Here is a 15,850-nt window from a genome sequence, read left to right on the forward strand (position 1 = left end):
GCGCTGGGAGAGGTGCTCTGGGTGGGACCAGCCCCTTGGCAGCTCCAGCAGCACAAGCAGTTTTTCCCTCTGACATAAACCACGCTCAGATCCAACCTCTCGCTCTCTCTCCTCCATCCTCCCCCCGACCCCTCCACGAGGAGCGACAGGCGCCCGTCGGGCTGTTGTCGCGGGTGGACGCAGGCGATGCCGCTGGCTACGACATGCCGGCACAGAGCTGAGCCGGGGGCCCGACAGATGCTTTCTATTTGGCTGATATTTGGTGCAGTAGTTTGACGTGTAATTAGAATTATTAGTTATAAATTTATCCCATCCTCCCTCTCCCAGCCATGAATTAGCCCCGATCTCCTCGCCCTGTTTGCATTGTTGGCGAATGTTCGCAGGGATGATCAAATCTGGGGTGGGGACGGCTGCTTGCTGCTGGCCACGTGGCATTGTCCCGCCACATGGGAAGGCATTTCAAACCTGGGGACGGCACACCATGAGCAGCTGGTGGAGGGGAGGAAGAAGGTTTGGGCAAAGAGCCTCAGGAGCACCGAGTGCAGGTTGAAAAGACTAATTAGCTCCTTCCCCCTTCTGCTGCGAGCCGCGGACCCAAGCACAGATATTTCAGCTGGTGGGGACTTGCACATCAACATATCCATCCCTCTGGGTTTTGCTTTCCAGCATTTCCCCAAATAAAGGCTCGTGCTACTCTGCAATGTGCTCGGGCCCCAGGCTTTTTATTATTTCCAAGGTCATTTGCTCTGCAGCAAGGCTGAAAAGCAGAATTGCCTTTCTCGCGCTGTTTATGTCTACCAGATACACACTACTTGCTTTTTCATTTGGATTCATTTTCTGTGCTGTCCTGAGAGAAAGGAGCAAAGCAATTTTCTATTTACTGCAAAATTCCAAGTGAGCAATTTTGTGGATCTGGAGATTGTCAGGAAGAGGTTACTGGACTGTGTACATGGAGGAGGAGGAGAGTAGAAGTGATAGGAGAAGCGCACAGAGCAGGAGAGGCGATGGCTAGAGCTCTTACAATCCTGTTGCTGTCTCAAGAAACCTTTCCTAAACACCCCAGACTGGTAACTATTACTGGATGTGTGAGTAATTCCTGGATAATTTTTTAAGTATTTGGAAAAAAACAATGCATAATGAAAACATTACGCTATTGTCGTGCCGCTGACACTATTGGCCAGATTCTCAGCTGCTGTGAATCACGCTCTTGCCTTTGACTTGAGCAGGATTACGCCTTATTTATCCCAGCTGAGGATCAAATGCATCGGCCAGCGCTCGTACCACCTTTGCCTCCCAGGTCAGAGCAAAGCTCTGCCTAAGAATTGGTAAATTTGGTGATGTCTTCCCACGGCTGTGCCCTGAAATGCAGCCAAGAATGCAAAGCCCTGGCTACAGCTGGTTGCTGCTGCCTCCAGCCTAACCCTGGTGTGAGGAGCTTTATGGACATCTCCCAGGGATGGGCAAAGGCGGGCAGCTGCTTTCCTGAGTCCCACAGACCGGAGCTCTCGGTGGGCAGCTGGCCGGGCTGCGAGCGAGGGACACGGCTGCAACCAGGGAGCCGGGAAGCACCCAGCTGGCAGGAGGGAAGAATAAACAAGAAATAGTTAGCAGTTTGTGCACAGACATTAATTTCTATATATTTTTTTTAGAACTTAGAATAATTTATTGTAATTACTGTTGGCTGAGTTGTGTTTGAAGAAGGCAACGCTGTTTAAAAGGATTTTTGAAAGGCATTGAATTGGGAGGCAATTATTTTTTTAAAAAAAATATGTTTAAGGATTATAAAAGTAATTACTGCCCTCAAGCCAGGATGTCTAATTATGTTAAACTGTGGCTTAAGACAGCACAACTTTCAGTCTCTTCCTTGGGTGGTTCACACAGGAGCAGAGCCCACGTGGCAAGGCCAGGGCAGGGCTCAGCATGGGCAGGGATGTCCCTGTGGCACCACAATGGTGACAACAGCCCTCACAGAGACATGGAATGCGTGCAGGGGAGTGAGCACGGGGCCACAAGGAAGCAGGGAAAAGGGAAAGGGAAAAAAAAAAAAAAAGAGAAAGGGGAAAATCAGGAGAGCAAGGGAAGCAAGGAACTGTGGGTACCAAGCAGGTATCCCAGTCACCCCAGTCTTTGAGCACAAGCTAGCCCGATGCCTGCAGGGAAGGGCTGGCTCTTGCTTTGGGGAATGGGCATGACGACTCCCCCAGGGCCTCTTCCTGCCCTGTTTTTCACTGTTTTCCTCTGGGAGCCCTTCATGAGCAGCAAGAGAGAAGTATGCGTTTATTTTTCAAGCTTGCCTTTTGACTCCAACTCCCCTCTGTTCTTCTGCCAACGTGTGAGAAACAAGTTCAGGTTTAAAAGGCAACCTGAAATGTGCATGCACGCACAAAACTTTTATTTTTACAATGCTGTGATTTATGGGCCAGCTTGGGGCAGGGGGAGGTTTCACTGGTGATTTTTGAGTGTTTGCCCATTTGAAGGTTGCCCGTGCTGGGAGAGGCAGCCAACATCCTACGTGCTGGGGAAGCCACTGCTGTGGGCGGGAGGAGAGGACAGCACAGGCAGCGGCACAGAAGGTCTCTACAACCACGCTGTGGCTGCACGGGAGCTGGCAGGAGTGGGGAGGAGGATATTTCAGTAACGGGGATGAGAGGTGGAGCTGCGAGAGTGATAGGCAAAGCTGGGTCTGAGGGATGTCTAAAGAGCTGCTGAGATTTGGGCTCAGCTTGCAGGTGGGGGACCCAAGGGCAGGTGATTGCTCTCATAGGCTGAGATGGATGGATGCTGGATACCTGAGCAGGAATCAGACACCCTCCTTCACCACCCCTTCCAGCATCCAGCACTGGCAGTGGGCTCACACGGCTGACCACTCACATCAGTTTTAAGTGTACATCACCCGGCTCATCCCTCTCACCTCACACCCCCTCCTTCTCCCCCAGGCAGCAGCAAGCCAGGAGGCTGTGGGCTGCAGGGAACACTCTTCTTCCAGCATGTCTCAAAACAAGTTCACCCCATATAATCCAAACTCTCAAGTGGCGTTGACCCAGAACAGGCTGTTCCTGGGGGGCAGGGAGCAGGCTGGGTGCTCAGCCCCAAGCTTGGGTGCAGGTGGAGAGCTGCTGCAGAGACCAGGGAGCTCGCAGAGACACTGCCAGGATGGGGAATGCAGAGGGAGAAGATGGAAAGTAGCTGCTTTCTGGGAAGGAAAAGTGCTGCACGGCCAGGGAGAGCAGCAGCTAGAAAGCAAAGCAGGAGCTGCCAGCGTTGGGAGAGGATGGTCAGGGCAGTTTCCAGCATCCCACACTGGCCTGGAGGTCTGTCAAGTGTCAGGGCTTGGTTTAGCTCTGTCTCAACTGTGCTAGATAGACAGGGGAAAATCCAGTCCCAACACAAGGGTCTTTTTTTTTTCAAATATAAAAAATTGTTTATCATTATTATTGCTTTTGTTGTTGTTGTTTTTTGTTTTGTTGTTGCTTTTGTTACTTCTACTATTATTATCTTTCAGTCTGGCTCTCTGGTGTCTTTGAATGATTTTCACCCTTGGAATCTGTCAGCAGAAAGACTTGGTGTTTTTTTTTCCCAAGCCACACGTGGAAGCAGTTCTTGGTGGTTTGGGTCCTTTGTATTTTGCAGATTATAAAAGGTCTCTCCTGTAAGGAGCCTGGAAAAGGAAGAACACTAATTATTATTAACTCTGCCAAAGCCAATAATATCCTTGGGTAATTATCGGTTTACCCAATTTTCCTGTGAGCCTACTGTGTAAATACACCATTGTGAAGAGGTTATTATTTCCTCCACGCTCCACCTCGCTGTAGCACTGAAGGTTTCAGGCTAATCACGTGCCAGTTGTGTTCAGGGCTGTTAATTTTGGTGGGTGATCACCACCAACAACCAAACACGAGTCGATGTGCTCCTTCCACCCTCCCAGTCCAGCCCCCTCTCTCCACTCCAGCTTTGCCAAGTGCCTCTGGACCGTCTTGCCCCAGCTGGGGCCACTTGCCACCTCCATGCAAAATCCAGTGTGATGCTCCCCAGAGACCATGACCACCCCTCCCAGTGCTGACCAGTGTCACAGCCCAGCTCCACAGGGACCATCCCATCGACCAGCTGCCTCCGTTTCCAGCTCCGAGCATGACTTTCCCTGCCACGATGAGGTGACGTGCAGGCAGAGAGCTGGCGGGGAGGAAGCGTGTCTCACGGCAGGAGACCCGAGCCGCTTTCCCTTTCATCACTGCTCATTTATTTGGATTAGAGTCAGCTCTCTCCTGAATCCTTTGTTCGCTGTTTGTTATTCCACATGCACCCAGCGCTGCACGTTCATCTTTATTAGCTCTAATTGCTTCCCCGTTCTAATGGGATCTCGCTATTCGCATACAATTGAATGGAAATGTATTCATTAAAATAATTCTCCTCCTAACTGTTGTTTAGGGCTGGTGCTGTCAGTGCCGCTCGCCGTGATTTTCTCCCTGCCTGCTGCCAAGTGCCGGACAGGACCAGGACGCAGGCAAAGCTTCGTTAGTGATTTCGTATTAATGTGAACTGTAGGCTTCAGGCTCAGGTCAGTTTGAGTGATGTTTGTTGATAGAAGGAAGGTTGCAAACCCACCTGGCTGCTCTTTCTGCAGAGCTTGAGGAGCACGTGAAGGGGTGGCACGTGGGTGCTCCCCATCTATGGGCAACCCAACAGCTCTTCTGGCCACGCCGGGGCTGTGCTCAGCCCCATGTGCAGTCCCACTGTGGTGGTTTCAGGAAAAAAACAGGACACCTGCACATCAGAGCTCCTCAGCCTTCACCTTCCAGGAGAAGGAATTAAATGAGAAAGCGGCAGAGAGAGGATAAAGCCAGGGATGCTTGAGAGCCAGAGAAACCGCACTAGGCAAAAGCCTCCTGTCAGAATTAGTGACAAGAGACGGCTTCAAGCAGCAAACAAGCCATCTTCCTAACAGCTGTGCTTCCTCCCTGGCACTCAGACCAACTTTTCCTCCTTATTTATTTCCTCCCACCACTGCTAGTTAAGCATCTTTAGGGAACACTTTAATGACCCTTCTTCCTCCTCACTGTTTACGCTCGGCTTTCCCTCCCCTACCCAGGGCGGTGGAGGTACCATCACCACTGTAGCTAAGCAACCTCCCCATTAGCACACTTGTGGCTCAGACCAAGACATCTCCTCACCAGCTTTGCACAATTAGCCCTTCAGTTTTTTTCTGCTGTGCACCTCTCCTCCCCATCTGATGCCTCCCGACACCTTGTCTCTGCAGCACTGTCCCCTCAAATGAATAGATATCCCTCTCAATGAAAAAAACATTCCCTGCTTTATCACAATCCCAATCCTCTGTGAAAGCTGCCTTCCCTCGCCTGGCATATTTATGCCATAGTTTGTTAAGACCATCACGTAAGGCCAGGGATGGGGAACTGGCAGTTTCAGGGCTTGCAGAGCTGTTTCAGCAGAGATGGCAGCATGTCCTCCTTGTAAGTGATGCAGATGTGCAGGAGTTGTGCAGCTGCCAAATGGGGCTGGCAGGGTGCGTCCTTGTTGGGCCACCTCATGGGTCACCCTTGAGTCACTGATGGGCTGTGTGAGCATGGACATGGCTATGGGCTGGGAGAGAGCACCAGCTTGGACCAACACCACCACCTTGGGAGGGACCCTGGCAGAGATGAGCCCTGCCAGCATCTTCCCTGCTCTTGTTCCCATTCCATGTCACCTCTCTGGGGGTATCTTTGCCATTGACACAAAAACTGAGCCCACACCACATCCGTTTTCACTACATCCTGGATACCCTCAAGGCTCCCCTAGTGCCGAAAGAGCCTTGCAGCTTTCCTGAAGCTGTTCCTGGACTGGAGCTGGTTGGGGAGCTTCGTTTAAAATGCAAATGACTCTGCGTTGCCTAACAGCAATGGCATTAATGGGATGCAAGTTTGTGCCCGCTAATAGCATCCTGCAGTACTTCTGAAGTAAGCGTCTGCTTTGTCTCCACATTTGTCTGTCACAGAAGAACATTACCCAGGCCCCGGCTCCCATTCTATTAATATATTTGCTTAATTACACTGTACAGAGTGAGTGCCAGGCTGGCAGACAGACTGCAGAAGCTCTGCTATCACTAGAAGTGCTCTGCTGAAGAAGACAGCAGTGACATCATAGGCATTTGACATCAGCCCCATGACATGCTCCTGCTCTTCCATCCAGCTCCACAAACCCTTCTGACCTTGCCCTGCCAACCTCAGGCTTGCACATTATGGATAGAGGCTACCAAGTCACCCCCCGATAAAAGACACACGCCGTGCTCCCCAGCAAGTCTCCCTGCACATCCTTACTCCGGCATCCAGCTGCTGAGTGCTGTCTCCTTCCCCCAGCGTGGGCTGGCCGTCTATCTGCATTGTAAAAGCGCCTATCAAGCCCCAAAAGACAGAGTGTGAGACAGACAGTAACCATCTGCCTGCAGGTCAAGTGGCCGTGACAGGCGTCCTCCGGCCACTAAGACAGCGAGACAGTTTTGAGACCTTCTTTGCAGAGACTTGGGCTGACTGCAGGAATCGCTACCTGCTCTGTCGCTTTTTATTCATCCTTGGGATGCACTTGAGAGCTGTCAGCTCTTTGAGTCACAGGGAAGCCGAACGTCTCGCCAAAATCTGTGCTCAGGTAGCAAGAGCATGATGAATGTTTTTGGCTGGGAGCCCCATGCCAGGCTGAGGCATTTCTCCCCGGGTGGGCAGCATGGGTAGGGTAGACCCCAACCTCAACGGCCAGAAGCACCCAGGCAACACTGGGAATTGCTACGGCCACCAAATCCTTGCAGGCACATGGGCTACTCACCAGTAAATGCCCTTTTAGAGTGTCACCATAAGCTGTGTGAGATGGGTGGTGAAGCATCAAGATGTAAAGAGGGCGAGGGGCTGCCCACAGCGCCTGGACTCAGGCTGGGCATCCACATGCCCCAGCTCTGCTTGTGCTTTTTTGGAAGCTTTGCTGTTTATTTGGCCAAGTGGTGGGACAGCCCATGTCCAGCCTGGGAACTTTTGGCTCTAAAAGTCTCACTGAGCTGCAGCTGAAGCCCAGGTCTCCTTTCCTTCCCTTGCTGCCTTCCACCTCCCTGCTGAGGTCTTTTCCCAATTCCTCCTCTGCCTTGATGCTTCACCTTGGAGTCTCTCCTCTTTCTCCTCCTCCATCCCTTCTTCAGCTCCCAGAACAAAAGGTCCCTCCCTTTGCAGGTGGTGCTGGTGGGCTGATGCAGGGCACCCTGATGGGTGGGAATTAGTAACAAGGCAAAAATAAAGAAAAGTAATCACATCCCCTAAAAAAGAAACCCTAAAGAAGCCCCACAAAGGAACCCTAAAGGTATCACAAGGCATGATACCTTGGTTACCAGGGGAGCTGCGGGGGGTCCTTAGCCACAAACTGGTGGTGGGGGAAGCCGAGCCGGGGGCCAGGGCACCCCCTGCATGGGGTGAGACCCACTCCTGGGCCCCAGGAGCTCTTGCAGCAACTCACTGGAACCAGTTCCTGAAATATCTTGCAGGTCTGAGTATGTGCCATGCTTACAGGGAACAATGCCAGCTCTGGAAAGGTATGGTGGCAGCAGCAGGATGCTTTTCCTCTCTTCCCAGCCATGGGGAAGGAGTGAAGCCAAGTGGGGAGAGGACAATTCTTGCTCCAAAGAGAGTAAAATGAGATTATTATTTTTTTTGCCTTGTTCTGCACATAAACCTAACACTTCCTTTGAGGCAGTCCTCGAGGACTTCCCAGACTCTGACTTCATCAAAAGGGAGAAAATTTAAAAAACTGAGCTGTTCTACCAGAGTCGGTCTCCTGAAGCTTATAAACACGAGTGAGGTTAGAGAGGGGCAGTGAGATGGGGAAGCATGGGCCTGATCCTGCAAAGGGGGACGGGCAGCGCTGCCGGAGGGGGCTGGGGCGAGCCCGGAAAAAGCAAATTCCCTGCAGGCAGGTGTGCCGGGGGGAGAGGGGTCATCCAAACCCTTGGGGAGGTAGATCAGCCCTGCAGGCAGAGGGGAACATCTCTGCAGGTGGCATTGTGCAAATCCCTCTGTGCCCCCAGCACCTTTGAAAAATCTTCTACAGGCGGCTGCTCCTCACCCTGCGGCGTGTGTCAGAAACCTTGGCTGTGTCAAAGTCCTGGGGTTGGCTTTTGGTTTTTCAGGATCCTACCCTTTAAGCATCACTCTGGTTACAAAGCTGCGTAGGTTGAGCTTGCGTTGCTTTACTATTTTTTTACTATTTGCTTATTTTTGTTTTCCTGCCTCATCTAACAGCCTTGTTCCCTCACCCTGCTCTCCGCCTGCTGCTCCTCCACAGCACACTGCCTGGCCTGTGCTCCCCTCTGCCATCACCAGCATTCACTGCTGCCTTGGACAGACATTTCTGACTGACCTGATGCCTCTGCTGCATCTCGCCGCATTCCCCAGCTGAAATAATCCCCCACACCTTGTCAGGTTTCCGCACCAGCAGCCCTGTTGCAGTTTAATTAAGGCAAAGCCCCTCTGTGCTGTAGAGACTTTCACTCACCAGTGGATTTCCCTAAGGCCTCATCAACTGAAACACTTCTCCATGCCCCCTCCTTCTCTGCCAGCAGCCCAGCTCTCCCTGGCTGCCCAGGGGGAATGGGCAAACCCGGGATTTAAGGTTCCTCTGAGGGTACCTGTGTGGGATGCCCTGACAACCAGGGAAGCACCCAGGTACCTCTGCTCATTGAATGGGGACTGGTTTTGTCTTGGGAACTGTTTCTGTGGGTCCAAACCCTGGCTTTGCTCCAGGCTCAGTGCCTCAAAATTTAGCTCTTGTATCTGCACCGGGGGCTGCAAATGTCTCCATGGCTATTGAACAGGCTGGAGTGTGTGTTTGTTGTCCAAAAATATATATAGCTGGTGTTGGCGCTGCTGGAGCAGGAGTAGGGAGAGTTTCCAGCAGCCAGGATACCCAATTACTATTTTTTTTTTTCTCTCCATCGAGCTTGACAACAACATTTGTGAAAAATTAAGAGAAAGCAATGCTCTTCCCTGCTTATAGGAGGAATAAAAGCCTGTCTGCTATAGGCTTCCAGATGTCATTTTGTATTTTCTATAAAAATTTATAGGGAACCCAGCTGGCCTTAGAGACACCATTTGAGGAGCAAACAGCGAATTGCCACTTGGCAGAGGCAGTTGTGCGGCACGAGCCAGCAGCGCTGCAGCCTGAGCGACGGCACGCTGCCTTCCCAGCCAGGCACCCGTGGGCAAAGCGACACCAGCACCAGCCGAAGTCTCTGCCCTGCCCTGGACTGAAGAGTCTGGGAGGACAGTGTTTCAGGAGAGGGATGGGCTCCTGTGAGTGGTGGGGAGGGGGATGAGCCCCCCGGGCTGCTCCTGCTCACCGATGTTCTGCACTCCTCGCTGCCGCTGGATCCAGTGCTCCTCTGGCAAACCCCGGCATTGCAAACCACGCAGGAGTGGAGAGGGCAAAAGCATCGGCCCCTTCTCCGACTTTGTTTCACATTTTCAGGAACATACATTGCCATGGTTACCAAAGCCTGGGCTCCTCATTAGCAGTGTTTGCTCTCCATGTCAGATTAACGGAGTTGTTCCTTCACAGCGCTGGTAGGTGCTGCGGCTGTTCCAGAGCCTTTTGCCAACACGGGCCATCGTTTCGCCTGCAGCCTGCCGTGGGAAGGGAAACCAGCCATGGGGACTTGGCACCATCGTGGAAAGGCAGCAGCAGGACCAGGGGTGCAGGCTGCTTTCCAGAGCCTGTTCTGCTGTTTTTCCCCCAGACCCCAATTATATTCACTGATATCATGCAGGTGCTTCGCGCCCCCTTACCGAGCTGCAAGAACATACCAGCTTTCATTTTTCCTAATGCACATTACTGGTAGTTGTGTCTTAGAAAGTATAAAACCCATCTGCTGTTCGTACCATCACTCCGTGACAACTACGCAACATCAATGCTACAGCCAATGTGCCTTTTTGACCCTCCCTCTCTTTCCTTCTCTCCAAAGAGGAGCTATTTAAAGCATCGTATTGAACCGTTTCATCCGTCCACAGAAGAACTTCGAGCACTCCTGATATCTTACCGCGCTTGCTGGTGCCAGCTATGAGAATGCTGTCCCCACGCTCCTGTCTGCAAGGAGGGAAGGACTGTGGGGATCCCCAGCTCCTGCTAGGAGAGGAGAGCACCGATGGACAGTGTGCCCTGAAACATGCCGCTCGGCTCAGCAGCCCCAGGGTGCTGACAGGGGGAAGAAACTCTGGACCTGACCAAACGTCTTGAATGACATCAGCATGTACATCGTTACCCTGGCGATGTAATGTCATCAGGCTAATCCCCAACGGCACGTAATCTTCTGTCACTGGGACAACACTGAAAGAAAGCCAACCTGGACCAATACCTCTGCACTTACCCAGACCTAATCCCAGAGAAGCAAGTTAATAACATACATCAGCTCAGTATCTGCTAGTTTTTTATTAAACTCTTCACATAACTTCTATATTATTTTTCCCTTGCCAACCAACTCAAGCTGCCCTGCTTCAGAGCCAGCAAGGATGTGCTCGCAGGAGATGTTTTGTGAACAAACCTCAAGCAAAAACTTCTTTGCTCTCACTATCTGATGAATCCTTATGAATAATGAAAACATTTGTTTAAAAAATAATAATGAAAAAAGTTGGATCCCAAGTGGGCTGAGAACAATTGACCAAATGATTTATAACAGGTCATTCGAGTAGCTCTTTTGGTCGGCATCTCCTGCTGGCACCCAGCGACTCCCTGGTGCTCACCAGGGCCCTTCCCATCGGTGCCTGCACAAGCGCTTACCCGTCCGTACCGTTATCATCCCGCTGTGGATGAGCAGCTTTTCTCTCACCCAACTGTGGCGTAATAAGTTTCTCCCGTGAGCAGAGATCTGTACACAGCGGTGTCAGTTCTTCTGTCTGACCTGCAGTACAAAATCGTTTTCCTGCTTGTGCAGGAAATCTTCAGAGCAGAGCTGAGGATACACAAACACAGCCCCACACAGACCATAATAAATATATATAAGTACACGCACTCTTTTATTTTGCATGCCTGAGAGCTAGAAATAATGTCTGATGCTCAGAAGAAAGGAAATATTTAGTTAAGAGAAAGAGAGAGCTGTAAGAAGGCAAGACAAACACTGTATATTTATTTTTTATGGCGTAAATGGAAAGCCCGTGCTTCCAGCTTCACTGAATTATTTTACAGCGTATCTCTGGCAGAAATCGAAAAAATCTGCTCGCATCCAGCCCCTCAATTATTGCACCTCGCTCTTTGGTGTGCCAAAATGACATCTTAAGAACTGGCAGAAAGATTTGCCTCCGCACTCTCCCGTGCAGGCAGGAAGGCTGCTCCGCCGCGCTGAAAGGTGTCGGGAGATTTTGCAGCTTAGGTCAAAGGATGTTAATAAAGCACTTGAGTCTCCATATGGTATTTTGGCACCGAAATGTCAGCTGCTTTTCAGACACTGTACTTTAATCATTTCAGACAGGCCTCTTTTAAATGGTTTGTTTAGTTTGCTTAGAGAATAATATTTGTTATTTGGTTTTGAGAATGACTAATAAATGAACTGTCTTTGCTTGGGGAGAATAATGCCACTTAAGCAAAACCTAGTACTGCAGTTCAGAGCTATTTAATAAGAAATACCTGTCAGTGTCGGAATATATTTACTGTGCATTAGCTTTGAAGAATTGCAGAATTAGTTTTCCCCTTGCTAAGTTTACTTTATGTAAAATGTAACACATGAACTGTGAATATGCGGACAGCAAACAGACTGTATCAATGAATTCAGCCTCCCCCGGAAAATGCTGACAGTGGCAAGAGAAACACCTCTGAACAGACACAACTGACACCATCAAACGCGAAACGTGTGACAGCTGCCAAGGAGCCGCAGCCTCCTGCCTCCTTCCTCTTGTTTAAAAAACAAAATCCAATCCAAAATAACACGCTGTAGTCTATTTATCCTCTTGTTTAATCCGCTGGGAAAGCATCAGCATAATTAAACGCTTTTAACCTTTGGGTTTTAACTCACGATCAGGCGGCAGAGAAAAGAAAACCGTGCTGGACGGGAGCACCAGGTTTGCATCGCTGATGAGCCTCACGCAGTGGCTGCCCGGCACAGCCACCCTCACCTGGGGATCCTGCCTGTGGTGGCACTGCTGACAGAGCAGCCCCATCCCTAGTGCCACCAAAGCACCAGATAGCTGTGACGGACCCACCGGTGGGGAAGGGACATTGCCACTTTCCGGTAGTTCTTCAGCCTGGATCCGGAGCTGCAAACGGAGAACATTTCCTCTCCCACGCTGCTTCTATTATTCATGCGACTCAGCTCTTCCTTTCCTGACCCAGGTACTGTCTTGGGCTCTCCAGCCATCTGGGGCAGCTAGCTGGGAGGCTGACGGTAGGTTGTGTGAAGAAGCAAGTTATTTACTTAGAAACTGTCTCTGTGGCACCTTGACCATCTGGAAAGAATATGGAAATGAGACTTTTAGCGAGATGGAGCTTCTCAGTTGATAAATTAACCAGGCATCTCCAGAAGTCGGTGCAGCTGATAAAAGCATGCGTTTCTGAGCACGTCCCAGCTCGCACTCACTTGTATAGGTGGGAGCATATGCAATTTCCCATCTTGCCCGCCCATCTGGGGACCTAAGTCACGCTCCTGCAAAGCTGCCTGGATTTCTAGGCAAACAAAACCCAATTTCCAGCCATAAACCCCATGTGCAATGAAAGGCGGGGCCAGGCAGGGTTGGGTTATGATGCCGTGCCACCACAGCCCTCATTGCACAACCACACCTGCCCCATGGGGACCAAGCCTGGTCCCATGGGGACAGCCAGGCTGCGAGCATCCTGCTGGGGTAGCCATGGAGGCCGCTCAGCAGGAGCTCCTCACCCATCACATGGAAGGTGGGGTGCAAGCGTGTACCCCAGCATGATATGCTTCCTCACTCCTCAAATCTGCAGCAGCAAGCAAGAGCCCAGAGCAGCAGGGGAATAAGGTGCACAGCCTGGCACACACGCAGGAACCTCTCAGCTCTCATGCCAGCCTCTTACTAATCAAAATATCATGCTAGGCTGGAGTGGATCTGGCTTCCTTGAGCGTGAGTCATATCATTTGCTGATTGCCAGGAGAGTTCCCAGGAACTGGGGGGGTAGCAGGACAGAAATTACAGCCGTCCTTTGAGCACCGTAATTTGTACTGGAGCTAGACAGCTCTCCGAATCACCCCAAGACAGGACAATTAAGGCTGGCTTCAAGCCAGATGCAGGTTGCTGGGATCAGAGCATGGAGCCCCAAATTAAGCACTGTGAGAATGGAGCCAGGAGACTCTAGAGAAGAAGTTTGTGAAATAGCGAAGTCCCTGGAACAGCCATCCTGCCTTTCAAATGCAAATACCTTCTCAAGGAAAGTGTTTTGTTCTGTGAGCCTCTGAGTGCTGACTTTTATTCATCTAAGCAAAGAAAATACACCCGGGAATACAACACCGAGAAAAGCCTCTGGGGGCTGGCTCAGAGCTGGTCAGTGGTACAGGGAAACATGCTCCCACCAGCTGAGTCGATGAAGGGCGCGCTTTGGGTAGAACATCGCTTTGGGAGCGCAGAGGGTTGGTACTCATTCACACGCCCCTGCCACGCTGCACAGGCACATGGCATATAGTCACGTCCTGCTAACGCAGCCCACCCCTGTGCCAACAAACCATAGCACTTCCCAAAGCAGTTAGTGTATCTGGTACCTGTTCTCCTTTCAACATCACATACAAAATGCCATGTTCAACAACAGTCAGCTCCTCTATCGCCCACTTTCCGAGTGTCCCAACAAGGCTCTTTGCTTGATGCAAAGCTGGATCAATACCTGGCAGTCCAATTATAAACTGAACTTCATAGACATGAAACACCAGCAAGGGATCTAGAAAAAGCAAAACCCTACCTTGCCAGCCCTGTGATAACCTCCCAAATAATTTTCTAGTTTCCTGCAGTCTCCCTTCATCTCATGGGTTCAGCATCAGCCAGGTATCCTTCTGTCCCAGGATGGCACCTTCCTCCCATCACCTGCGTTTTTTTAAATGGCAGCTATGGGTATGGTGGAGTTGGAGGTTGTATCTGGCTGTGCCTGTGTGAGCCCATTCTCCCTACGGGGGCATCAGGCAGGTGGATACCACCAGTCCCTGGAACCCAAGAAGATTAGACCCACCAGCTCCAGGAACACCTTGAGGGAGCTGGAGCTGCCTCAGCAGAGCACTGAGAAAGGAGCAGTATCCAAGGGTGACAAACACAGACTTACCTGTACAGGGCAGAGGACTCTTCAGGTGAAGTCCTGCTGTGCCTGAGCTCTGCCAGCAGTCAACAGATGAGCAGTTTCCTCATTTAAGGCTCAGTGTGGTCTGAAGGTCTCCTTCATACTGGTATTGGCTTTTGTTGTGTGCCGAGAGGTAGCAGAAGAGCAGCAGCTGAGCATCTGTTCCTCCAGCCCGTGGTGCAGCTATAGCAGTTCATTCAGATTTTGAACACTTTTTGCTAAATATTTTTTTTCCCTTTACACATAGGATTGCATCGAGCTCAGGTGTGCCCAGATGGCTCTGGGAAACCCATGGGACCTCAGAGTGGAATTTACTGGTCATAATACTATGTAAACACGTATGTATTTTTAAAGTCTGTGGTTCTATTTTGTGAATTGACTGAAAAAGGCAATGCCTTAAAGTGAAACTAAAATCTGGGAAATTGTCAGATGATCTTGGATACCTGCAGTGCCAACGGAGCTTGATGCTGCAGCTGGCAGAGGCTCAGCCCTCTGCTACTGAGCCCAAGGCTCTCTGTGTGGACTTGTCCTCAAACTCATAGCCCACTGCAGCAGCTAAGAAATACAGGGAGGAAAAAAGCTTCTGCAGCAGGAAATATCTCAAGAGGCTCCATCCCGGGTCCTGTGCTGTGTCCTCTTACAGAGTAACGACTTGGGCAGTGTGAGATTTTGCCATTGCTGGAGTTTCCCCAGCTGATTAAATCCGTGGGGCCTCGTCCAGTGATGGGCTCTGGCTCCCTCTGTACCTACCAATGTCCTGAGTATTTTCAGGACTAGGAAAGGTCTGAGATGAGATTCTCTCCCCTTTCATCCCCGGATCACAGGCTGCAGTGCTCACTTGCTGAGGAACAAGGGCCCTTTTTTAAAGCACTCCTTAGGTTTTGCTCCCAAGGCATCTGGAAACTCTGTACAGGGAGGAATTACTAACCTGGGTTTCTAGAAAGAGAGTAGAGTGTCTAATGCTTTTAAGCAGTGTTTCAGAGGCAGAGAGGATCTTAAAAATGTTTTGATTTCCAGTTTTGAGAGAAACATTTTTTTCTTTTAAATTAGCTTAATTAAAGGATCACAAAATTAATTAAAATGCAAAATGAAATGCAACGCTTTGCATCAGGTCGAATAAACGTTTTAGCATGCTTTAAAATTAAATCAGAGATGGTTTTCATTTTGATTAAAGAAATCTCCCTCTCCCTCCCCAAGCCCTGGAAAACACCAATCAAGAAAATCCTCCTCTCCCAGTTCTGCCCATCCCAGCTGGCAGAGGGGTACAGCTCTCCTGCCCCAAAACATCAGGGACCAGAGACTTGGATCCCGTTCACTCTCTACCCTCAGCTCTCCCCAAAGACACTTTGGCTGAATGATATTTTAAAGTGCTCCTACTTGGTAGCAGCAGCTCGTTTAAAATTAGCAGCACCCCTAATTGGGAAGAGGGGAGCTCTGCCTGGCAGAAATGCCAGCGCTGGCCCCCGGCGCGGCGAGGGCAGCCCGGTGCCACCCTCAATAGCCATCACTGTCAGATGTGGGTTCCTGGCCACGGCTGAACTGCCCGCCTCTTTAAATATAGCAA

This window comes from Antrostomus carolinensis, unplaced genomic scaffold, assembly GCF_000700745.2.
Source record: "Antrostomus carolinensis isolate BGI_N321 unplaced genomic scaffold, ASM70074v2 scaffold9225, whole genome shotgun sequence".
Lineage (NCBI taxonomy): Eukaryota > Metazoa > Chordata > Aves > Caprimulgiformes > Caprimulgidae > Antrostomus > Antrostomus carolinensis.